At 38.7% G+C, this 27,597-nt stretch overlaps 1 long non-coding RNA gene across 1 annotated transcript; it reads right to left on the reverse strand.

The window, feature by feature from the left end:
* On the reverse strand, positions 1-27,597 carry LOC139752798 (uncharacterized). The gene is made up of 5 exons (XR_011713589.1): positions 27,583-27,597; positions 27,268-27,390; positions 22,319-22,401; positions 2,319-2,479; positions 1-1,349 (listed from the first exon to the last, which is right to left on the reverse strand). It is a non-coding gene; the product is annotated as an uncharacterized lncRNA (long non-coding RNA).

The raw sequence follows: 27,597 nt of genomic DNA on the forward strand, positions 1-27,597 counted from the left end.
CTAGTATATCATTTTACTTAAAAAAGTAAATAAGATGGGTAGGATAATCACTGTGTATTTGGAATTGTATCTATGCTAGCAACCAGTAGGTGAATTATACTGCCAAATTATGACTGCTTCAACCACATACAATTTTAACATTACGAAAATCCTCAGATGATGCAGCAACAGTTGACATGGACAACGATGTAGGTATTGAGGGCAACGATAATATGGCAGTGAATTTCTTATCAGTTCTATAAATAAATGATAATACTTAAAAATATCTGAATCTTATGGATGGTCTTCCACATTGCTAGACATTGGAAGGCATCTCTTACATTGAGAAGCTGGAACACAACTCTTCAGCAATAGGTACTTCATATATCAGTGATCACTTCATCATGATCAGATACATTTGTGTGCATACATAAGTAATAAAAATCCAAATGACAACTAAATCATGAGGTCATTATTTTTCAAAATTACTAATTTTGAACCATAGCTACACAGCTCAACATGGGTATTCTCAAGAAAAGTTAACTTTTGAAGACAGTCAGTACCTAAAGGTTCATACTTTTAATATAAAAGTGTCCAAGTGTAAAAATTGGCATACCTTGGTAGTAAAAGCAGCATTAAAATTTTTCATCAGTCATCTGAAAATCATGATTTAACACTGATGTACTTGTGTTGGTTTTCCAACAATAAAACTAATTTTTTTTAATCTCACTTTAATGATAAGCTTTTAAAAAGCAAAAACAGCTCTTAACCAAGTTCATTATATTTGGTGCTTGTAACAATAAAGGAAAAGTTCTTATACTGAACAGAATAAACGCCCATGAGCCAATAAATTTCTACCAAGATTTACTTGCCTAACAAAACTACAAAAAATGAAGGAAATTTTCTTTTTCAGTACCATGATGTTAGATAATGAATAATCCAATCACTTGTAGTAAACGAGAACAAGTACCACACAAAGTCCATAATGTAATGTAGAACAACCAAAACCCACCTTACAGGAGCAAATCTGTATGGTTCACCTACTTTTATCCCACTTTTAACCATGTCCATTTTAGTACTCTGGTTCTGTCAGTCCTCTACAGCAGATGTCCTTATATACGACAAGAATAGGAAGGGAAACCTATCCAATGCTGAATGAAGTAGCCCACTAATCTGAACCTGTATATCATGTTCCTGTGTCAAAAAAGATGAATGGATTCACACAAGCAGCTTGGCAGAGATGTTTCATATCTTTGCAGTTACTTCTTAGTTTCTACTTCCTTTTTTGTGGCAGCTTTCTGTTGCTTCAGCCTCATCATATCAGCATCTCGCTGCTTGCGGGCTTCAAGGGTTAGACCCTTATTCCCGTCCTGCAAGAAAATAAAGTATGTTAGAAAACCTTCTCCTAACAAAAATCTGGGTTTCTTGGATGACATATGCAAAACATCTTCCATACTCATTATTCAATGTATACAGCCATTTCACTTAACAAACATCTAATAAATGCATCCATTTCTTTATGGCTTTACTTTTATGTCTATTAAACATAATTTCCATTTCAGTCAGTTGATAAAGAATAATTATCCTCATGTGCCCTTACTGAATCAGTAATTATGGGTGCATAGTGCAATTTTAATTCAATGAAAAACCAATGAGTAGGTAAATCTTAATGAAAACAGTAATGAAAGGCAATAGTAAATGATGAAGGCCCAAAATAAGAAAGCTATAAAGTCTGCACAAATGAATAAAAGAAAAGGAGAATGAGAGAAGATATGGGAGAATAACAAGCTACTTTGGAAGGAGCTGAAATAGGTGTAGACAGGAGACAAGCGAGTGAGTGATTTTACTTAAGTCTTCAAAACTTATGCATCTACCTATCATCATTACTCTATTCCTAGTTTAACTGGAAGGATCATGTACAATAAGCCTCTGAACATCACTTACACACATTCTCAACCAATGCCTAGGATGAAATGAAACATGAACTATTTGAGAAAGAGATGAAATTTGTAAGAGTAGTTTAACCCATTTACCTCAAGAACAAGTCTTCCCTCCAAGCCTGTGCAACAATTTTCTTCTACTTATATGAAGAATTCTTACCCTCCAAAACTGAGATAATCAATATAAAAGTAAATGGCCAACATAAAAAATCCAAAGACAAGCTGCTGTGCCACCAATATTACATATAACAGTGGATGTTGTTGCCACCATGTAAGTTCAAAATTTTCACCCTTTTCTACATAATATACTAATGCAGATCTATTTTGTTTTTATTCTATTATAATCAATATTATACATACATATATTCCAGGGGACAGGACAGAAAGAATACTACCCACTTATCTCCAGTTTGTCATGAAAGGCGACAAAGAAGGGCAGGAAGCTGAGTTGGAAATCCTTCCATCCTGAATTATTACTTTCCAAAAAAAGGTAAAGAGGTAGGAGCCAAGTAAGGATTTTTTCCTCTAAGGCTCAGTCATATGTTCCTGAAGCTACCTCGCTGAGACAGGAAATGGCGAACAGGTATGAAAGAAAAAGAAAAATATACATCTACTTACCAGTAACATCTATACAGGTATTTCATAAACACTATATCAGCATAAATACAGAAATCTATGGCAATGGTGGCAACATCAACACAAACTGTGTAATATCTTCCTCTCTCAAGACTGGAGGGTAACTTTAATACATCCTGTGAAATCATTTGGCACCCATATGTGATCCCTTTCCCAACCCATAACTTAGCCTTGAAACTGTGGTGGAAAATTTCAAGCCATTTAAAAACAGGCAGTAAGGTTGCCCAGACACATGCATGTATATGGGAAGAGAACTTCCAAGTATTAAACAAATAAATGATTTGCAGCAAAGAAAGACATAGCTAATGGCATTACAGGATTAGAGGTAGCAAATTAGATAAAGGAGAGAGGAAGACAGTCTGAGTAATAATGAATCCACATCACTGATTCAACCCTGCATAAAGGTCAGTGCTGCTCTAATAACTATGAGGGCCCTAATTCCATGTATCAGAATTATATACCATACCTCCCAAACTGATATCAAAACTTAATCCACTTTCAATATATCAAATCAATAGTCATCTTTCTTTCTTTATTGATGTTTACATTCCTTCACCCGAGAGCTAGTTGCTTGTTAACATTACTATGAGTTAACCACATAATATAAGGCAAGCCACTGCATTAAACTTACTATGGATGCTAACTCCTTAACATCTTTAGATAATCATCTACATGAGCAGAGCAAAGCTTCTTGAGAGATATTTATGCATCAAGTTTTGCACTTCAAAATCAAGGCCACATGCCAAGCCTAGGTAGCAGCTGAGGTGGCAGTGCATAGCAATTTCTCCTCAAAGTCAGTCATCCTCCAGCCATGCCAAAAACAGCACATTTTCATGACTTTTCTCATCATCTTCTAGCTAGAATTAAAGAACCAGCCAGACGGTGATTCTGAATTATCTGACACATCTGTCTTGGGATCATGTAAATAGATTTTATGGACAATAACTTCCAAAACGTCAAGTTAACAAAAGTGAGGTAGGATGCTGTGTTGCCACCACCTGCCTGATGTTGACAATAATGTGTCTGACTGGTACAGCTGATAATTCTACAAGCTCTTACAGTCTTACAGTTATGAAAAAATTGTCAATGAATCATACTATAATAATATTAAAATTTAATGTATATACATTATGATAAAAAGTAATAGTCAGTAATCAATTTTGATTTGTAGGTATAATTAAAAAATAATACAAAAGTAGTGGAAACTCACTTGATGATCAGGTTTAAGTGACTTTGAAATTTTTGCATGTTGTGCTGAAACATCTACACATTATTGGAGTGCACTAATGCACTGAAACCATAGCCCCCAATCCACAACACCCCCCCCCCCCCCCCCCCCACTGACCTTTCAGTGGTTTCCCCTGGCTGCTTTATATGCCATGGTTCAGTCCTTGATGTCCAGGCCCCCAAGCAATCAAAACTTTATCCACTCCATCCTTTCATCTCCAATTGCATCTCCTTCTCTCTCTCTCCTTCACTTCTGATAAATATTTCATCTTTGTCAAGTTCCCCTCACTTACTTTCTCCATGTGTCCAAACCATTTTAACACACCCTTTTCACCTCTTTCAACCATACTCTTCTTATTATCACATTTCTCCCTTACCCAATCATTTCTTAATTGATTAACCCTCCTCACACCAAGTACTGTCCTCAAACATTAAATTTCCAACACATTCACCCTCTTCCACAGTCTTATCTATAAATCCACCCCTTGCATCCACACATCACTCTAAGGAACACTGAACCTTTAAACATACCCATCTGCATCTTCCCAGACAGTGACCTCTCTTCCCACATGCTCCTCAATGGTCCCAGAAATTTTGCCCTCTCGCCCACCCTATGACTCACCTCAACTTCCATGGTTCCACTTGTTGCCATGTCCACTCCAGGGTATCTAAAACACTTCACTTCCTCTCAGTTCTCTCCATTTAAACTCACACCCCAGCTCTGCACTGCTGAACCTAACAACCCATAATTTATTCATGTTTGCTCTTAACTTACTCTACATTCTCTCCCAAGCTCAGTCACCAACTGAAGTTTTGCTTTTGAATCTGCCACCAGTGCCATGTTATCAGCAACCAATGACTGACTTACCTCCCAGGTAACTCCCACATCCCTAACAAACTACTTACTTGTTCCTCTCTACAAGACCACTGCATTTACATCACCACCCCATCTATAAACAGATTAAACAGCCATGGTAACACAACACACCCCTGAAGCAGACCCACTTTCACCTGGGACAACTCCACCTCCTCTCTACTTACTCACACACATGCCTCACTCTTCAATTAAAAACTTCTGCTTTAAACATCTTTTCTCTCATACCATATATTTACACCACCTTCCATAAAGCGTCTGTATCAACCCCATCATATGCTTTCTTTCGATCCACAAATACCATAAACAAATCCTTGTTTCAGTATTTCTCACACATTCTTCAAAGGTCACACCTGATCCGCACATCCTCTACCACTCCTGAATCAACATTATTCCTCCCCAATATCATATGCTGTGCACGCTAACACCCTCTCAATCACTGTTCTTCCAAACAATTTACCAGATACAACAGACCAACCTATACCTCTGTAATTTGAACACTCATCTTTATGATGTCTCCCTTGCCCTTAAACAATGGCACAGTACGTGCATTCTGCCATTCCTTAGGAACCTCGCTATAATCTACACATACACTGAAAATCCTAACTAACTAGTTAAGGAGTCACTCTCTTAAGAAATTCATCCACACAAGCATCCACTCCAGCTGCCTTGCCATTTTTCATGTATACAAGGCTTGTACTATCTTTTACTTTTCAGAAAACCATTTGCCATGAATCCCCAACTCAAACACATTAAAAAAACATTTGCAGTTTCCCATTGTATTTTCAATGCAATGCATTGAAAATACAGACCCTATCCACAACCGAGCCCCATAGACATTTCTACGGTTTTCCTAACTGCTTCATACACCTTGGTTCTGTCGACTGATAGCAAATTTCCCACTGTATACCACATCATTCCAATTCACTCTATCCCATGAATGACTTTTGGCCTTCAGCATGTTCAGGGCCCCAGCACTCAAAACTTTATTCCTTCCGTCTCCCCTTCTCACCTCGACCATTTCTAGTTTGGAAATCAGTTGACTGACCATTCACAAAGAGCAGCAATCACTAGTTAAGCCTCATAATGATTTAAGTCTTAGGACCGGTTCTCTTTCTCATATATATATTAATGATATTGGTAATGAAATGCTCTGCAAGATATCAAAATCTGGAGACAATACTAAGTTGGGAAATATATATATATATATATATGTTGTATGGTTGCGAGGCGTGGTCTATGGATAGAGTTGTGCGCAGGAGGATGGATGTGCTGGAAATGAGATGTTTGAGGACAATGTGTGGTGTGAGGTGGTTTGATCGAGTGAGTAACGTAAGGGTAAGAGAGATGTGTGGAAATAAAAAGAGCGTGGTTGAGAGAGCAGAAGAGGGTGTTTTGAAGTGGTTTGGGCACATGGAGAGAATGAGTGAGGAAAGATTGACCAAGAGGATATATGTGTCGGAGGTGGAGGGAACAAGGAGAAGAGGGAGACCAAATTGGAGGTGGATAGATGGAGTGAAAAAGATTTTGTGTGATCGGGGCCTGAACATGCAGGAGGGTGAAAGGAGGGCAAGGAATAGAGTGAATTGGAGAGGTGTGGTATACCGGGGTTGACGTGCTGTCAGTGGATTGAAGCAGGGCATGTGAAGCGTCTGGGGTAAACCATGGAAAGCTGTGTAGGTATGTATATTTGCGTGTGTGGACGTATGTATATACATGTGTATGGGGGGGGTTGGGCCATTTCTTTCGTCTATTTCCTTGCGCTACCTCGCAAACGCGGGAGACAGCGACAAAGTATAATAAAATATATATATATATATATATATATATATATATACACGACAGAAATTGAACATCTACAGCTTCAAATGGACATAGACATACTGATGGGCTAGGCACATAGGTGGCAAATGAATTTTAATATCAATAAATGTAAAGTTTTACATACTGGTGGTAAAGCAGAAAACACAAAGTACAGTGGGAAATCTCTTAAGCTACAAAAGGTACAAAAAGAAGACTTGAGAATAATAATCTCTAGTGACCCACAGCCAAGTAAGAAGAGCACACAAGCAGTAAAGAGAACAAACAAAATGCCCTCATCCACCCATATCAGGGATGTGTCATAGTAAAGATAATAAAACTGAAGGATTTCAAATGAGGGGTCACTTATATGTTGAAGGCTTCAGTCACAAACAAAAGTCCACATCAAGGCCGGGCCTTAATCAAAATATAGAGATAATTAGGAAACGGAAAAGGAAAAGACAAATGAAAGCATCAATGAATTTTTGAGAACATGAGACCTGTATTTTAAAATGTCCCAGGTCATAGTTATTGGAAAAGACATGTGGAGGGAAAGAAGCGGACATCAAAATGGCCAACCCTCGAGTTGCTGGTGGCCACACAATAATAATGAGATGCAGCAGCTTGCTGAGTATTGCATGGTCTAGCTAAAGGTGGGGGGACACAAGCAGCCAGCTCTAGGGAGCAAAAATCAAAGTAATACCTATAAAAGAGGGGAAAAAGAACCAACACTGTGGCATAGGGCAAAGGGGGTAAGTTTGGAAGTTACCAAATAAGATGGATTGCTTTGGACTCAACTCTGTCAACTAAGGATACATAGCTAGAACCACCCCAAATGTGAGAGCAGTACTCCATACAAGAACAAATCAATCCCTTGTATAAACAGAGCAACTGCTCAGAAAAGAAGTTTTGACATCTAAACAGGACACGAAGTTTCTTATAGGCAGACTTAGCTATTCCTGTAATGTGGGGAAAAAAAAAAAAAAAAATGATGTAACATTAATACCAAGTATGTTCATTGAATCAAGAGGTAGAGTTACGGAACTGTCAAAAGAAAGCCGAGAGTTGGGAGGAATTTACATAGAGCCGAGTAGAAATTGGGTCTTGAAGTCATTAACTTAAGATTTTGAGTACCTTGCCAAGATATCCAGTCCGAGTCTATTGAGGAAGCTGGGTCAAAACGAGATGTAGATTGAGTGTAAGAAGGAGCAGTAGAATTGAGGGATGTTGATGAATGCAGTGCTGAGTCATCAGAGAATGAGTGCATTCGATTATTTGTGGAGAGGAAATCATTGAAAAAAACAAGAAAAAGTGTACGGGACATGACAGAAGCTTGTGGGACACCACTGATGATGGAGAAAAGGGGGAGGCTGAACCATCAACAACCACAGAGATAGAATGACTGGAGAGGAAGCTAGATATAAAGGGGCAAAGAGAGGAGAGGGAAGCCAAAAAAAGGGTGAACTTAGAGATGAGACCCCGATGCCACACCATCAAAAGCCTTAAATATGTCAAGGGCAACTACACATGACTCCCCAGTATCTTTCAGGGAAGATGACTAAACATTAGTAAGATAGGAAAATATCACCAGTGGATCTTGCCTTACAAAACCCATACAGGTGATCAAACAGAAGACTGTGATTTCTGAAGTGTTTGAGGATATGGGAGTTGAGATTCAAAGACTCTGGAAATGGTAGATGTCAAAGCAAAAGGACAATAGTTAGAGGGGTCAAAACTGTTACCCTTCTCAGGGGTGGGATGTATCAAAGCATGTCTCCATGGAGAAGGAAAAGTTTTGGTTATTAAACAGAAACAGAACAAACGGGTAAGCACAGATGCAAGTTCAGACACACACTCTTTCAGTGCAATGGGATAGATGCCATCAGGACCATATACACCAAGAGCTAATGAGAAAAAGGTGAAGAGAAGTCTAGCTGAAACATTCTAGAAATGAATGAGCATGACTTATAATTGCTGTATCAATATAAAAGTGAAAAGTTTTTATTGAGGATGAAAGGCATGTGCACGAGCAGGAAGAGAGGAAAGTGATTGGTTCTCAGCGAATGTTGGTTTGTGGCAGGGGTGCGCAATGTCTCCATGGTTGTTTAATTTGTTTATGGATGGGGTTGTTAGGGAGGTGAATGCAAGAGTTTTGATGATAAGGGCAAGTATGCAGTCTGTTGTGGATGAGAGGGCTTGGGAAGTGAGTCAGTTGTTGCTTGCTGATGATACAGTGCTGGTGGCTGATTCGGGTGAGAAACTGCAGAATCTGGTGACTGAGTTTGGTAAAGTGTGCGAAAGAAAGCTGAGAGTAAATGTGAATAAGAGCAAAGATATTAGGTACAGTAGGGTTGAGTAACAAGTCAATTGGGAGGTAAATTTGAATGGAGAAAAACTGGAGGAAGTGAAGTGTTTTAGATATCTGGTAGTGGATTTGGCAGCGGATGGAACCATGGAAGCGGAAGTGAGTCACACGGTGGGAGAGGGGGCGAAAGTTCTGGGAGCATTGAAAAATGTGAGAAAGGCGAGAACATTATCTCGGAAAGCAAAAATGGGTATGTTTGAAGGAATAATGGTTCCAATAATGTTATACGGTTGCGAGGCGTGGGCTGTGCGGAGGAGGGTGGATGTGTTAGAAATGAGATGTTTGAGGACAACATGTGGTGTGAGGTGGTTTTATCAAGTAAGTAATGAAAGGGTAAGAGAGGTGAGTGGTAATAAAAATAGAGCGTGGTTGAGCGAGCAGAAGGGGGTGTTTTGAAATGGTTTGGTCACATGGAGAGAATGAATGAAGAAAGATTGACAAAGAAGATATATGTGTCAGAGGTGGAGGGAATGCAGAGAAGTGGGAGACCAAATTGGAGTGAAAAAGATTTTAAGCGATTGGGGCCTGAACATGCAGGAGGGTGAAAGGCTTGCAAGGAACAGAGTGAATTGGAACAAAGTGGTATACCGGGGTTGATGTACTGTCAATGGATTTAACCAGGGCATGTGAAGCGACTGGGGTAAACCATGGAAAGTTTTGTGGGGCCTGGATGTGGAAAGGGAGCTGTGGTTTCAGTGCATTATACATGACAGCTTGAGACTGAGTGTGAACGAATGTGGCCTTTGTTGTCTTTTCCTAGCGCTACCTCACGTGCATGCGGGGGAGGGGGTTGTCATTTCATGTGTGGCGGGGTGGCGACAGGAATAAAAAAAAAGGCAGCAAGTATGAATTATGTATGTGTATATATGTATATATGTATACACTGAAATGTATAGGTACGTATATGTGCATGTGTGGACGTGTATGTGGGTGGGTTGGGCCATTCTTTCGTTTGTTTCCTTGTGCTACCTCGCTAATGCGGGAGACAGCGGCAAAGTATAATAATAAAAAAAATAAATCAATGTAATGCATTTCAACTTATACATCCAACAGTTAACCTGAGTGCTAAGTTGCTCTGGAGATGCATGTTGGAAAAACATAAAAAGCAAATGCAAAGTGAGGTTACCTTTTGAGAGAGTCTCAGCCACCTCACTCTGAAGGGATAAATGGTAGCCAAAAAGTTTGGATATGGTATTTAGCAAACATGGCTATAAGAAATCAGTAGTCATTAAATAATGCAAGAAAGAGCTATAATGCTCTTATGTTTTCAATCATTAGGATAATGTGAATAGCAAACAATTCATAAATTAGTTTTACTAAGAGCAAGCATTTCAAATAAAGAGGATAAGCTGAATGAAGAATGAGTTTGTATGAGAGATGCGTGATTATTAAAGATCTAAGGAAAGGTCCACAAGTAAAAGCCCACATTAAGACAGAACAGCATCTCCAACATTATTGTATATATGCATTACAACACGCTACACAAAGTGCTGCTTTTCATGTTGACTTCTATTGCAACTGTCGTCACCTTGCAAATTAAATGAAAAAAGTGGATCATCATTCGTCATCTATAAAAGAAAGAGTAAAAAATCTTGAGTCACAACCCTCTAGTATATAGCTTAAACAAAACATAAAAAGAAACAGATCCTGCATTTCATTAAAAGCTTACAGAGAGACTGACTAAGACAATGTCATTTAATAATAATAATAATAATAACAATAATAATAATATAATTTGTTATACATAATCGGTTTCCTGCGACAGTGAGGTAGCACCATGAAGCAGACGAAGAATGGCCCATCCACTCGCATACACACATATATATACATAAATGCCAACATATGCACATATACATAATATATAAATACACATACGCAGACATTACATACATACACATGTACATATCTATATTATCTTATCATAACACCTGATCACCATTTCCCACGAAAGCGAAGTAGCACCAGTAAACCAACGAAGAATGGCCCATCCACACAAATAAACATATATATATACATGAATAACCATATCATTATTACCATACATAATCCCTGTTTCCTGCAGCAGCAAGGTAGCACTAGGAAACATGAAGAATGACTCATCCACTTATATACTCACACACACACACACACACACATATATAAAGGCCCATGTAAACACGTATTCATACATATACATACACACACGTGCATTTACATATTCATACTTGCTTCTCTTCATCCATTTCTGTTGCCACCCCTTTCCAAAGGAAACAGCATCACTACCCCCTTTTCAACGACGCAGCTCCAGGTAAAACAGCCCCATTCATTCACACTCTGTCTCTAGCTGTCACGTGCAATGCACCGAAACCACAGCTCTCTAATCCACATCCACACCCAACAGACCTTTCCATGATTTACCCCAGATGCTTCACATGCCCTGATTCAACCCAATGACAGCACATTGACCTCGGTATACATCGTTCCAATTCACTTTAATCCTTGCATGCCCCTTACCCTCCTGTATGTTCAGGTCCCGATTACTCAAAATCTTTTTCACTCCATCTTTCCACATCTAATTTGGTAATTTGGTCTCCAGCTTTTCCTTGTTCCTTCACCTCTGACACATATATCCTCTTCGTCAATCTTTCCTCACTCATTCTCTCCACGTCCAAACCATTTTCATTTTAAGAAAACCTCTTTTGCTCTCTCAACCACACTCTTTTTATTTCCACACATCTCTCTTATCCTTTCATCACTTACTCGATCAAACCACCTCACAACACATATTGTCCTCAAACACTTCCTTTTCAATATCCACCCTCCTCCATACAATCCAATCTATAGCCCATCCCTCGCAACCATTAGCATTGTTGGAACTAGTGTTCCTTCAAACATACCCATTTTGCTCTCCAAGATCATGTTCTCTCCTTTCACACACTCTCTATCGGTCCCAGAACCTTTGCCCCCTAAACCCCACCCTGTGACTTGCTTCCACTTCCATGGTTCCATCAACTGCCAAGTCCACTCCCAGATATCTAAAACACTTCACTTCCTCCAATTTTTCTCCATTCTAAATTACATCCCAATTAACCTGTCCCTCAACCCTACTGAACCTAATAACCTTGCTCTTACTCACATTTACAATCAACTTTCTCCTTTCACACACTTTTCCAAACTCAGTCATCAACTAATGCAAGTTTCTCACACGATTCAGCCACTAGAACTGTATCATAAGCGAACAACAACCTATTCCCTTCCCAAGCCCTCTCATCCCCAACAGACTGCAAACTTGCCCCTCTCTCCAAATCTCTTGCATCTACCTCCCAACTACCCCATCCAAAAACAGAATAAACAACCATGGGGACATCACACACCCCTACTGCAGACCACATTCACAGGGAACCAATCACTCTCCTCTCTTCCTACTCGTACACATGCCTTACATCCTTAGTAAAATCTTATCAGCTAGCAACTTACCTCCCACACCATATAATCTTAAAACCTTCCACAAAGCATCTTTATCAACCCTTTCATAGTTCTCCAGATCTATAAATGCTACATACAAATCCATGTGTTTTTCTAAGTATTTCTCATATACATTCTTCAAAGCAAACACCTGATCCACACATCCTGTTCCACTTGTGAAACCACACTGCTCTTACCCCATCTGATGCTCTGTATATGCCTCCACCCTCTCAATCAATATCCTCCCATACAATTTCCCACGAATACTCAACTAACTTATGCCTCTGTAGTTTGAACACTCACCTTTATCCCCTATGCCTTTGTACAATGGCACTATGCATGCATTCCACCTATCCTCAGGCACTTCACCATGGTCCATACATACAATGAATATCCTTACCAACCAATCAACAACACAGTCACCCCCTTTTTCAATAAATTCCACTGCAATACCATCCAAACGCCCTGCCTCGCCGGATTTCATCTTCCACAAAGCTTTCACTACTCTTCTCCCTTTACCAAACCATTTTCCCTGAACCTCTCACTTCACACATGAACCCAACGAAAACACCCTATATCTGCTACTCTATAATCAATACTTCAAAATACTAACTCCATCTACTTCTCACTTCATCACTACCTGTTATTACCTCCCCACTTGCCCCCTTCTCCAATGTGCCCATTTGTTCTTGTCTTATGCACGTTATTTACCTCCTTCCAAAACATCTTTTTATTCTCCCTAAAATATAATGATACTCTCTCACTTGACCTCATTTTCAACCCTAGCACCTTCCTCTTGACCTCCTGCCGCTTTCTTTTATAAGTCTTCCATTCATTTGCACTACTTCCCTGCCAGTATCGTCCAAACGCCTCTCTTTTCTCTTTCACTAACAACCTTACTTCTTCATCCCACCACTCACTACCCTTTCTAATCTGCCCACCTCCTACCTTTCTAATGCCACATGCATCTTTTGGGCAAGCCATCACCGCTTTCCTAAATACATCCCATTCCTCACTTACTCCCCTCATGTCATTTGCTCTCATCTTTTGTGATTTTACACTCAATCTCTCTTGGAACTTCCTCACACATGTCTCCTTTGCAAGCTCACTTACTCTCACCACTCTCTTCTCCCCAAATTTCTCTCTTCTTTTTTGAAAACCTCTACAAATCTTCACCTTCACAAGATAGTGATCAGACATCCCTCCAGCTGCCCCTCTCAGCACATCCAAAAGACTCTCTTTTACATGCCTATCAAATAACACAATCCAATAATGCCCTCTGACCATCTCTCCTACTCATATGTATACTTATGTATATCTCTCTTTTTAAACCAGGAATTCCCAATCGCCAATCTTCTTTCAGCACACATATCCACAAGTTCTTCATTTCCCTTTACAACACTGAACACCCCCATGTACACCAATTATACCCTCAACTGCCACATTACTCATCTTCACATTTAAATCACCCATCACTATAACCTGGTCTCATGCATCAAATCTGCTACCCCACACATTCAGCTGCTCTCAAAACACGTGCCCCTCATGATCTTTCTTTTCATGACCAGATGCACAGGCATCAATAATCAGCCTTCTCTCCATCCACTTTCAGTTTTACTCATATCAATCTAGAATTTACTTTCTTACACTCTATCATATGCTCCCACAACTCTTGCTTCAGGAGTAGTGCTACTCCTTTCTTAGCCTTTGTCCTCTTACCAACCCCTGACTTTACTCCCAAGACTTTCCTAAACCAATCTTCCCCAATACCCTTGAGCTTCATTGCACTCAGAGCCAGAACATCCAGGTTTCTTACCTCAAACATACTCTATATTTCTCCTTTCTTCTCATCTTAGTTACATCTACACACATTCAGACACCCCAATCTTAGCCTTCGAGGAGGATGAGCACTCGAAGGCTTGACTCCTTCTGTTTCCCTTTTTAGAAATTTAAATACAGGGGGGGGGGGGTGTTCCAGCCTCCGCTCCTGCTCCCTTTAGTTGCCTACTACGACAAGCGGGGAACATGTGGGAAGTATTCTTTCTCCCCTATCCCCAGAGGACATGCACATATACTATACAAATATACACAAATACATATTCATACTTGTTTGCATTCATCCATTCTCGATGCTATCCAGTCCCACAAAAAACAGCATCACTATCCCCTGCATCGTGAGGTAGTGCCATGAAAACAAACAAAAATGGCCACATTTGCTCACACTCTATTTGTAATGCACTGCCACAGGTCCCTATCCACATCCAGGACCTAGCGCATTTCCATGGTTTACTTCAGACGTTTCACATGCCCTGGTTCAGTCCATTGACAGCACATTGACCCTGGTATAAATAATGGTAATATTTTCATGTGTGGCGGGGTGGCAACGGAAATGGATGAAGGAAGCAAGTATGAATGTGCACGTGTATATATATGTGTATATATATGTATATAAATGTTGCAATGTATAGGTATTTATATGTGCGTGTGTGGGCGTTCATGTATATACATGTGTATGTGGGTGGGTTGGGCCATTCTTTCGTCTGTTTCCTTACACTACCTCGCTTACGCGGGAGACAGCGACTAAGTATAATATTATACTTATATTCTTTTTTTATTATACTATGTCGCTATCTCCCGAGTTAGCAAAGTAGCACAAGGAAACAGATGAAAGAAAGGCCCAACCCACCCACATACACATGCATAAACACACACGTCTACACACACACACACACACATATAAATACATTCACAGACATATACATATATACACATGTACATAATTCATACTATCGGCCTTTATTCATTCCCGTTGCCACCCCGCCACACATGAAACGACAACCCCTCCCACGCATGCATGCGAGGTAGCACGAGGAAAAGACAACAAAGGCCACATTCGTTCACACTCAGTCTCTAGCTTTCATGTATAATGCACCGAAACCACAGCTCCCTTTCCACATCCACGCCCTACAAAACTTTCCATGGTTTACACCAAACACTTCACATCCTCTGGTTGAATTGTTCTAATTCACTCTATTCCTTGCACACCTTTCACCCTCCTGCATGTTCAGGCACCGATCACTCAAAATCTTTTTCACTCAATCCTTCAACCTCCAATTTGGTCTCCCACATCTTCCTCATTCCCTCCACCTCTGACACATGAATCCTCTTTTTCAATCTTTCCTCACTCATTTTCTCCATGTGACCATACCATTTCAAAACACCCTCTTCTGCTCTCTCAACCACACTCTTTTTATTACCACACATCTCTCTTACCCTAATAATAATAAGAGAAACCTGGATAGACACTCTGAGAAAAAAAAGTCATGGTGAATGGGGTAGAATGGTTTGAAACTGTCAAAATGGAACAGTAACGGGTGTGTGACAACAAGAGTTAAGGAAATGGTAGCACTTCTGCTGAAGGAGTTGTGAGAATGTATGAAGGAGTGTAAGAAAATGATCCCCACACTGATGAAAGTGAACTGCATGAGATGGGTTATGAGCACTTATGCATGTGGGTGTGATAGGAAAGTGTGTTGGGAAGAGATCTGTGTGTCAGCAATTCTGAAGCAAGAGATTGGGTATAAAAGATACGCGATTTGAACGTGAGAACAGGCAATGTGGCAGTTGAAGGCACAAATGATGGGCACAGGGTACCCAGTAATGTGAATGAAATTAGTAATCAGCTTGTGGAGCTGTGTACTGAAAAAGGACTGGTGATTGTGAATGTCTGGTTCAAAAAGAGGGATATGCATTAGTATAAATGGGTGAGTAGAGAAGTAAGATGGATGATAATTGGGCATTACAAAGAGTTGGATTATATGCTAACTGATAGGAGTGCAAAAGAGATTTTCGGATGTGCACGTGCTGAGAAGAAGCTGATGGGATGTTTGATCATTACTTGGTGGAGGCAAGGGTGAAGGTTGTAGAAGCTTTCAAAACAGAGGAAATGATGTGGGAGGAAAGAGGGTGCTTAAAGTGAGCAAGCTTGGTAAAGAGGCTTGTGCGGAGAGCTGGGGAGACTGAGTGCACAATGGCAAGATGAAAGTGAGTGAAGCAAGAAGAAAAGAAGGAGATTGGAAGAACTGTATTCAAGGAAGCAGTGCTGACATGTGTGAGAGAAGTGGCATGCAGGTGGGAGGAAAGCAGATGAGAAAGGGTAGCGAGTGGTGGGATGACAAAAGTCAAGTCACTGGTGAAAGAGAAGATATGTGTATGGGTGTTAACTGCAGGGAGGAAGTGTGAATGTTTGAGAACTGTACAACAGAAAGCAGCAGGGGCGGAAAAACAAGGCAAATTAGAATCAGGGTGAGGAAGAACCAGCAAACTTCAGACAAAATTTCTTGTGCAGCAAGATAGATGACGTGAAAGGTATTCAAATTTGATTTCTCTAGAAAGGAAGGAACTGTAATGTTGATAGGTTAGTTTGGATTTTTATGGTAGGTACAGCTAATGGTGAGATCCTTCATGTCTGGAAAAATGCCTGCTCAGTGTTACTAAATAAAGACAAACAGGATAAAAACAAATGTTCAAATTACTGAGGTGCAAGTCTGTTGCACTTACCAGGTAAGTTGTACGAGAGAATGGTTTCCAAGGGGGTAGTGGTATGCACAGAGCTTCAGAATGAGGGGGAACAATGTATATTCAAGAGTGAGAAAGGATATGTGGATCAAGTGTCAGCTTTGAAGAATGTGAGAAATACTTAAAAAATACAAGGATTTGTGTGTATCATTTACGGATCTGGAGAAGGCATACAAGAGGGGAGAAGATGATGCCCCATGCAAGGAGTGGGAGGAAAGCTGCTAGAAGCAGCAAAGAGTTTTTTAAGAAAGCAGTGCATGTGTGGAAATACAAAGAGTGGAAGGTGAATGGTCCTAAGTGAAGGTGGGCCTAGCAGTAAAGGTGTATGATGTCACCATGGCTGTTTATGGATGGGGTGGTAGGAAAGGAGAATGCAATGGTCTTAGAAAGAAAAGCAGGTTTACAGTGTGCTCTCAGAGAGAGTGTTACATAGATACACAGACTCAAGGTCAAAGTGAGGCAGTCTTAGAAAAAAGGGGAAAAAAATGTAAGCAGTAAAATAATAAGATACCAAAGCAATAGCTCTCTCCCCACCCTCCACCCCTTCCAGACACACCTGACAGAAAACAGGTGGAAACAATACCTTGCAGGATTAGTACTTTTGCCACAACTGACATTTCTGAATGAATTATTCAATACTAGAGTGTAAAGTGATGATCAAACCAAACTTTTTGAAGATATTATGGGTGTTGCTCTGAACAACATCTTTTGGGAGCTTATTCCACGCATCAATAATGTCACTGGAAAAAAAAAAAAAAAATTATGCAGTCCAGATCAATTCAGCATTCTATAAGTTTTAATCCATTTCCTCTTGTTGGTTATGTTGGCATTACTGTAAAGAAATGTTCAATATTTACATTTCTGTAGCCTTTAAGAATTTTGAAACATTCTATTAATTTGCCCTAGAGGCACGTCTTGGTTAGGGAGAACAAGTTTAATTCTCACAGTCTCTCCTTATATGATTTTTTACATAAGGAAGGAGTCAATTAAGTTGCTGTTTTCTGCACTGCTTCCAATTCAAGAATATCCTGAAGTGGGAGGTCCAAGACTGCACTGTATATTCGAGATGTGCTATGACTAGACTTAGGTACAGTGGTAATATCACATCCTTGCTTTTGTACATTAAGTTTCTGTTTATAAATCCTTTAATCCTATTTACTTTCTCAATAGTTTCACCACAATGCTGGGAGAGTATGAAGTTACTGGAGATAGTGACTCCTTGATCTCATACCCTAGGGGTGTCCTTTATCTTGAGGCACATCAGTTCATATTTAATTTTTTTCCTAAGTTTCCTTCATGTAATAGCTGACATCTATTGATGATAAATAGCACTTGCCATTTACTAAACCATTCAGCAATTTTATCAAGATCCTCTTGTAATCTTAGCCTATCTTCTTCAGTTAAAATGGCATTGTCCATCTTTATGCCATCTGCAAATTAGGACAGTACGTTATTTAGCCTTCCATTGATATCATTAATATAAATAATGAAAAGTATTTGCCCAAGTAAAGATACCTGGGAAGACTCCACTAGTAACAGCTGACTACAGTGATGATTCTCCATTCATTATGACTGTTTCCTATCACAAAACCAATTTTCTATGCAACAAGTAATTCCAAAGTCCTGGAATTCGTACATCAATTTAACATTGGGGACTTTGATGAATGCACGCTGGAAGTCCAGAAATATCATATCTATTTCTTTTGTCTTGTTGTGAGTACTGAATAATATTCGTAAAAATTCAAGCAAGTCTGTAAGGCATGATCTATGTCTTCTAAAACTATGCTGTGTATTATTGATCAGGTTGTCTTGTTCCAGATAGGCTATGATTTTATCTCTAATCTACTCTAGAAGTTTACATATAATTGATGTGAGGTTAACAGGATGGTAATTACCATGCTATTCACAGCTTTCCTTTTTGTATATAAGAGTGATGTCTGCCAATTTCCAGCCCTGAGGGACTACTCCAACCTGGAAAGATTTATTGAAAATACGGGTTAATGATCCCGCAATTTCTTGTTTAACGTTCTTATTTACTCATGGATAAAAACAATCAGGACCTGGGGTTTTATTAGTCTTCAACTTATCTGTGTTGTACTTCTCTGCTACAGTAAATCCTTGAATCGTGTGAGTGCTATCTGTCTCAAAATTCGTGTTGCTGCTTTTCTGCATAAAAAACTTGTCAAGAGCTGTCGCTATGCTTTTATAATCCACAATAGATTCCCCATCCTCGTTTACTGAGGGTCCTATCACACTCTTTATATATTTCTTATTATTGATAAATCTGCAAAATCTTTTAGGCTCTTTATTACTATCTCATGCAATGCTCACTTTGTATTCTCTTTTGGCCTCTCTAATGAAGAATTTCCCTTATCTTTTGAGCGAGTTACGCTGCACTGCAATATTTGGGTCATTGTCATATCTCAAGCTGATAAGTTAATTCTGCGAGAGAGAGAGAGAGAGAGAGAGAGAGAGAGAGAGAGAGAGAGAGAGAGAGAGAGAGAGAGAGTCATTCTTGTTTGCAAGTGATGTGATGCTGGTTGCATATTCAAGAAAGAAACTGCAGAAGATGGTGTCTGCATTTGGATGACTGTGTGAAAGGAAAATAGATTAAATGTGAATAAAAGTAAGGTTATTAGATTTAGTAGTAAAAAAGAACGAGTAAGCTGGAGTTTGAAAGGAGATAAGCCGGAGGAAGTAGGATGTTTTTAGATACCTGTGAGTGAACACTGCAGACAATGGCACTACAGAGGCTGAAATGAGCAATAAAGTGGGTAAGGGGGATAAGGTCCTGGGCACACCAAGCAGTGTGTGTTAAAACAGGTCATTGTCAGTGCACGAAAAGATGGGTATGTTTGATGGCACAGTAGTTCCATTGGTATTGTACGGATATGAAGCAAAAGCCATAAATAAACAAGTATAGAAAGGGGTAGGTGCACTGAAAATTAAGTGTTTGAGGACAGTATGTAGTGTAAGGAAAGCTGATCAAATATGAAATCACATGGTAAGAGAGAAGTGTGATTGTAATACCAGCATGTATGAGACAGCTGAAGAGGGAGCCTAAATGTGTAAGGGACAGAGTGAACTGGAGTGTGTGATATATCACTATGGGTGATGTGCTGTCAGTGGGCTGAGCCAAAGCATTTGAAGCAGTCAGGGGAAAACATGGAAAGGTATGTGGCCTTGTTACTGATAGGAGGCTCTGGTTTTAAAGCCTTATACATGACAGCTAAAGAGTGGATATCAGCAAATGAGGCCCTTCTTAACCTTGTGCCACCTCACTTTTGTGGGAAACAGTAAACATGAAAGAAATAGTTTTAATAATAATAATAATATAATCATTAATAATTTTTGTACACCAGCTTACCTTTTCCCACCTTAGCTAGACATCACCAGGAACAGATGACTGATCTTTAAAAATTATTTTTCATACCTTGGTCCTTCTCCCACCACGATTAGGCAAACAAAAGCCTCATATGAACATTCACTCTTTGTCATGCATTATAATTTTACAATCATTAGTAGTAATAATAATAATAATCTTTTTAATAATTGTCTGTCACTTCTTGAATAGCAAGGTAGCTCTAAGAACAGATGAAGAATGGTCTCATTTGCTCATAATCCACTCTCTCGCTGTCATATAAAATGCACCAAAACCAAAGTCCCTTGTGACTGAGTCATTTGCTCAGGTACAGCCCATAATAATAATAATAATAATAATAATGATAATAAAATAATAATAATAATTTGCTACTTCTCTAACGCAGGAGACGGCGACAAAGTAAAATAAATATAAATAATAACAATAATAATAATAATTCTTTTATCATAACCATACATAATAGCTGTTTCCCATGTCAGCGAGGGAGCACCAGGAAACAGACAAAGAATGGAACATCCACTCATATACACATATATTTGCTTTGTCGCTGTCTCCCGCGTTAGCGAGGTAGCGCAAGGAAACAGTCGAAAGAATGACCCAACCCACCCACATACACATGTATATACATACACATCCACACACACAAATATACATACCTATACATCTCAACGTACACATATATATGTACACATACAGACATATATACAAATGTACATAATCCATACTGTCTGCCTTTATTCATTCCCATCGCCACCTCGCCACACATGAAATAACAACCCCCTCCCCCCTCATGTTTGCAAGGTAGCTCTAGGAAAAGACAACAAAGGCCCCATTCGTTCACACTCAGTCTCTAGCTGTCATGTAATAATGCACCGAAACCACAGCTCCCTTTCCACATCCAGGCTACACAGAACTTTCCATGGTTTACCCCAGATGCTTCACATGCCCTGGTTCAATCCACTGACAGCATGTCGACCCTGGTATACCACATTGTTCTAATTCGCTCTATTACTTGCACGCCTTTCACCCTCCTGCATGCTCAGGCCCTGATCACTCAAAATCTTTTTCACTCCATCTTTCCACCTCCAATTTGGTCTCCCACATATATGTACATAAATGCCCACATATGCACACATATACATAAACATAGGCAGACATTACATGCACACACATGTACATATTCATACTTGCTTGCCTTCATCCACTCCTGTCACTAACCCACCCCACAAGAAAACAGCATTGATCTCCCTTGCTTCAGCAAGGTAGTGCCAGGAATACAGACAAAAAAGCCCCATTGTTCACACTCAGTCTCTAGCTGCCATGTGTAATGCACCAAAACACAGCTCCCTATCTACATCTAGACCCCACAGAACTTTCCATGGTTTACCCCAGATGCTTCACATGCCCTGGTTTAGTCCACTGACAACACATTGACCCCAGTATACCACATCGTACCATTTCACTTTATTCCTTGCACACCTCTCACCCTCCTGTATGTTCAAGCCCTGATATCCCAAAATCTGTTTCACTCATTCTTCCTCCTCCAGTTTGGTTTCCTGCTTCTCCTTGTTCCCTCCACCTCTACCATATATCCACTGTGACAATCTTTCCTCACTAATTCTCTCTACTTGTCCAAACATTTCAACACACCCTCTTCTGCTCTCTCAACCACACTCTTTTTATTTCACATCTCTCTTACCCTTACTTTACTTACTCGATCAAACAACCTAATACACATATTGTCCTCAAACATTTCATTCCAACACATCCACCCTCTTCCGCACAACCCTATCTATTGCTCATGCCTTACAACCATATAAAATTGTTGGAACAACTATTCCTTCAAACATACCCATTTTTGCTCTACAGGATAACATTCTTTCCTTCCACACATCCTTTATCGCTCCTAGAACCTTCACCCTCTCGCCCAACCTTGTGACTCACTTCCACTTCCATGGTTCCATCCACTACTAAGTCCACTCCCAGATATCTAAAACACTTCACTTCCTCCAATTCTGATAATAATAAATAATAATAACAAGGAATCAAGGTAGATAATAATCTAAACTGAGATAACAGAACAGGATTCTCACCTTCTTTCCAGCAGATTGCCCCTTCTTCTCTTCCATTACCTTCCTTGCATTCTTGGCACGAGCTAGTTCACGTTGGTTGCCACCTGTAAATACGATCTTGCTCTTGATCTGTTCTGAGACGAGCCACTCTTACTTAAAACATACATGACTTAGGTCTTAACCCAGCAGTTTGGAGGAAGGTTCAGATATGTGCTGAATAATGTGTTTACATTCCATTAAACTGAAGCTTGGGTCAAAGATTCAGAGAAATTTATTTCCAACCCAAATAGTTTTCTTTCTATACCTAACTGTTTTTACCATATTAGTTAAAACAGTATCAGGAACAAGTAAAAAATGGAAAAATTACCTCATTAACTTAATCCAATCAATGTCATGTATAATGTACCGAAACCTAAACATATCATCCATAAACATGCTCTAGAGACTACTGCTTCATATGCTCTGGTTCAAACCAATAGTACAATGTCATCCCTTGTATACCATTTAATTTCAATTCATTCTAATGAAGGCATGCCTCTAACAACTCTGAATGTTCAGGCCCTGATACCCCTTAAAGAGAAAAAGACCAAGATATTCTATTCATTTGCAGCTCCAGAACCATTACACTATGAGCAGATGGAAGCAGAGAAAGGGATGACAGCTAATTGATAAACAAGACAGTCAAGCAGTGCTGAGAGAGCCAAAAATCTTCAAGCTATCCTCCCCCCCTAAGACTTCAATAGGATCATTAAACACATGCCCATGCATCCTCCTCAAGGACCAGACTCTTGGGGCATTCACATTCTAAAGCAAGGACACTCACATTCTAAAGCAAGTTTTTATCAAGAGACAAAGGCATATACAGCAAATCCACACACAGTGAACCTATCAACATATAGGGAAATTAGGGATATTTCTCACCACTTCCCAAAACACCACTTTTTCACAACTGCAATGGGAAAGTGTGCTTAAAGCTCTCGGTCTAATTCTGTGTGTGATTCTAATTTTTTTACCAGGATTGCCATCAAGGGTGCCTCAGCAAATATCATACTAGAGCTTAAAGTTTTCAGTCAGATTTTGATCTTTTACCCAGACTGTCAACATCATTTTCCACTTCCCCAAAGGAAATTTCTCTCTTCTTACTCTTAGCACCTAAGGAATAAATGAGCCAGAACATTTTTAGTTTTCTCATAAATTGTTGTCTTATGTATGCAAAATTCTGGGATGCATTAGTATTTTTAAGTTTTTGATGTCAAAATTACCTTTGGTTTCCAAAGTGCAATTTCAGTAATAAAACAAATCATTAAAATAAGAAACAAAAAGGAGACAAAATTTTGTGAAGAGAGCTTTTAAGTGGAACACCTTTTGTAAATGGGTTTTTATCCACAGAGGACTGTGACTTGGCTTGACATAAATTTTTCTTCCATGACAAAGTCCAGCAAATATGTTGCCCATATAATGAGTACTTTACTGGTACTTTATACATAATAAACACAGTCCTTAGCAAAACCTTAATATAGGTATTTTGATGCAGTGTTAAGTAGGAAGCAGTAAAACTTTCACAAAAAATTTATCTGTACTTGCTTACTTCAGTTTTGCACATACACATTATAATGTACATTTACCATTCTATAAATAAAAATGTTTTGTGTATCTGCAGTATTTCTCCACCACATCAAGCTCTCACCATACAACCATTGGCTGCTACAAGCTAAGCTTGGCAGGATCAAGGGCTACAGAGGCAAGAAGATGCATAAAATGACACATGTGAGGTTACTGTCTCACCCAGTCCTTGTCACCTGCACTTTGCATACATCATTCTTACTATGACTCTTGCCATACGAGGAACTCCATAAGTGATCTTCAAACAAACTTTTATGATGTAAAGGAGTAAGAATCATTTCTGTTACAATAATTAGAGAAGTGAATCATAACATGGTACAAATGATATCATAGCAGCGAAAAATAACCAAACTGCAAGTTTAAATACTGCAAGGTAAATAAAGAATAATCGGTTAAGTAACGATGCCTCTTCCTCTCTTGGTTCTCTATTTCCCACATCAATACATGTATAATTTCTCTGGGGGGCCAATAATTTCTAATTTCTAAAAGAAAATAACCCATGAAAAAATGCATCCCTGTAAGTAATGATTATTAATTGTTTACATGAGACAAAATAAAAGAATCATAAAGGTAAATAACATAAATATGAAAATGAAAAACAGAACATCCTTCATTTCTAGATTATTGAGAAAAATAATGGAAAGCAACTGGCTATGTAATAATGCCTCTTCTACTTTCTCTGTCTAATACAAATATAATTTATGAAGGCTGATAAATTAAATACAATATAATTAATGAACACTATTTATTCCTAAAGTAATACTGCAAAGTTAATACCTATATGTAATTGATACTGCCTTATCTTGATAACTCTCAATGCCAAGTCCATGAAATCACTTTCCACAGGCAGAGATAAGTAAATATCTATATAAATCATATAAGAATAATGAGAAAGTGCAAACACTTTTCTTTTGTAGTTCCAGAGTAAACATTGGCAACAGTGGCTCCACATGTACAAGGAACACCTAAACACTTTCAGTGCTGAAAGAGCCAGCATCCATAATAATCAGTCCACACAATCCTAAGACATATAATCATTATCAGTTCAGGATCATCTTCCTGGTGCTCTGAATCTAACAAGATCTGCTCAATTTCCTCCCATAAAAGTTCATCAGAATGTGTTTGCTTTTACATGGATTGAGGATGATGAGTGACCATAGAAAGATATTATTGCATATCACTAACTCAGCAACCACCCAGCCTCAGCATGCAGGGTTCAATTAAGCAGCGAGAATCAACGTAAAGATATACACCTAGAAAAGCCACTTATATCGCACTGATCTATAAAAGATGCCAAGAATGACACCATCAATCAGAAATTCGTAATATCATATTGATTCCTTAGGAAAAAACGTTCATCATAAACTTCCAAAAACTTTGCTTCCCTTAAGATTCCTAGTCTTGCCAGACACTATTTAAAAAACATTTCATTACTACATTTAAATACAATCAAAACAGCATTAAAAAATGTCAAATCTAACAGATAGGAACTAATTTCTATTTTGACATGTTAACTTCTTTTACAGACACAGGAGTGTCCATTCCTTATTTTCCACTCAACACCTATCATAAACGCCTGAAACCACAAACAAAAACATTGGCACAAGTCCTCATAACAACAGAAATTTATCATTATTAGACCACACATATCCTATGTACTGTTCAATATTTTGTTTCATCATCTTTTACTATTTCATGAGGTACTGTTATATTCTACAAGCTTATTTATCATTCATTACTACTTAATCCCACATTTTCCCCTCTTGCTCGTATCCCTCCCATCAGATTATTCAATATCAAAAGATACAAGTGAAAATGAAAAAAACATACTTTATACATAAAACATAATCATACTTTAAACATAAAACATGAATTCCACAAGACTAGAAAGAAGATTCCAAACATAGAAAACATGGATCTTTCTGATGAATTGCCAGTTTAATTAAGTGCATCAGGAAAGATATGGCATTAATTCCAAGAAAGCAGGACATAGTTATAAAATGCCAAAAGAACCTATACAAACCTCACTTCATGGCCAAATTGATGGTACAAAGTTTATGTTATGTGGATCAAATGTCCGCTCACTTTCATCTATTCATTGACATACAGCAAAACGTTCATGGGACATTTTTACAGTGTGACTGGTATATTTCAGTAAGAATGCTGAATAATTTAATCAACTGCAAGGAAGGTTTGGTGGACTAAAACAGGTTTTTAAGTTTCTTAAAAAGTGCTTTACCCACACTTACATTAATCAGCCATAGTTTCACTTTCATACCACTACTTATTTAGTATCAATAGGATCAATAGGATAGATCAGTTCTCTAGGGGTTTTTCCTGTAATCAAAATCAATTATGAACAGCATCTACTACCTTAGTATTCATTTCCCAAAGTTAGTTTAAAAACAGAGCTAAAATACTTTTACCAATGTTGTACTGAACTCTACAGTAGCATTACAAAGCTGACAATAAAATGGAGCTTGAATAGACTTCTATCAATCACTCAATATTCAAAGCTAATTTTCAGTTTTACTTCTTTATGACGGTATACCGAACTTATACCACTCCCATTAATGTGACATGCATCTGAAGAATATATGTAAAGACGCTGTGGGGAGGGAGGATCAACAGCAACCATGTTTATTTACATTACTAGCCAGATGACAATTTACTAATATGATGTATATAATTTGACAATGAGACTGAAAATTATGGTAAGTATCTTAGCCATGAGGTAAGGATGGGTGGTTTTCATAATCTTTGTTAACATCAGTAGGTGTTTCACCAAATTCAATTAATTTAATCACTTTCCCTGATATTCATACCATTCCCTACCATCACTTACATATTCTTGTTTTAAAATTAATGGTCCAATCACTTTCCCTAGTCTCATTTTGCTCTAATTGTAGTATAGTATCGAGGCAGAACGAAATATGCGAAATTCGTAAGTAACTATGGTAATGCCCTGAGTTTTACAATCAACAAAGGGATAACGTGATCGTGTCATAAGGTTAAGTGAAATCTGGCAGCTCGATGGGAATTACCAGTGCATGATTTTGTTCACTGTAGCGTATGAAAATTGTTGCCATCATTAGTACAGCACATTTCACATAACTGTAGCCTAAGGATCAATATAAGTTACCATAACTGAACCTTACTATTATATTCAGACGTTACGGAAATAACAGATGACATGGGAGGATGGTTGAAGGCCGTGCCTGGATGTCACAGTACCACTAATGGGTCCCGACCTGCATTCCCACAACACTCAACAACTTCTTCCTTTCATGTAGCTCTTACTTACCTACCGTAATTTAACTTAGCCTAAAATATTCATGGATACTTACGGGTCATTTTCTCTTGATCTACGCCCTAGTCGGAGCAATGAAGCCCAAACCAGTGGTAAAAGACAGCCCCAACACTCCCTTACTCTTTCAGCCACGGGCCTTGATTGAGAAACAAGTGGACAGCTGACGACACCGAACGCGAACGAAATTTTAAAACGTCAAAACATTGCCTTAAAAACTTTTCAATAATCCTAATCATACAAGTAGATATGCAAGCATAATATCAAAAAAATATCTGCTGCAAAGCAAAATAAATATGAAGCATTCAAAAGCGAAAATACCATATTTCTTTGAAAATATTAATGGAACATATACCTTGTAGAAGACTGT

Source organism: Panulirus ornatus, chromosome 13 (assembly GCF_036320965.1).
Source record: "Panulirus ornatus isolate Po-2019 chromosome 13, ASM3632096v1, whole genome shotgun sequence".
Lineage (NCBI taxonomy): Eukaryota > Metazoa > Arthropoda > Malacostraca > Decapoda > Palinuridae > Panulirus > Panulirus ornatus.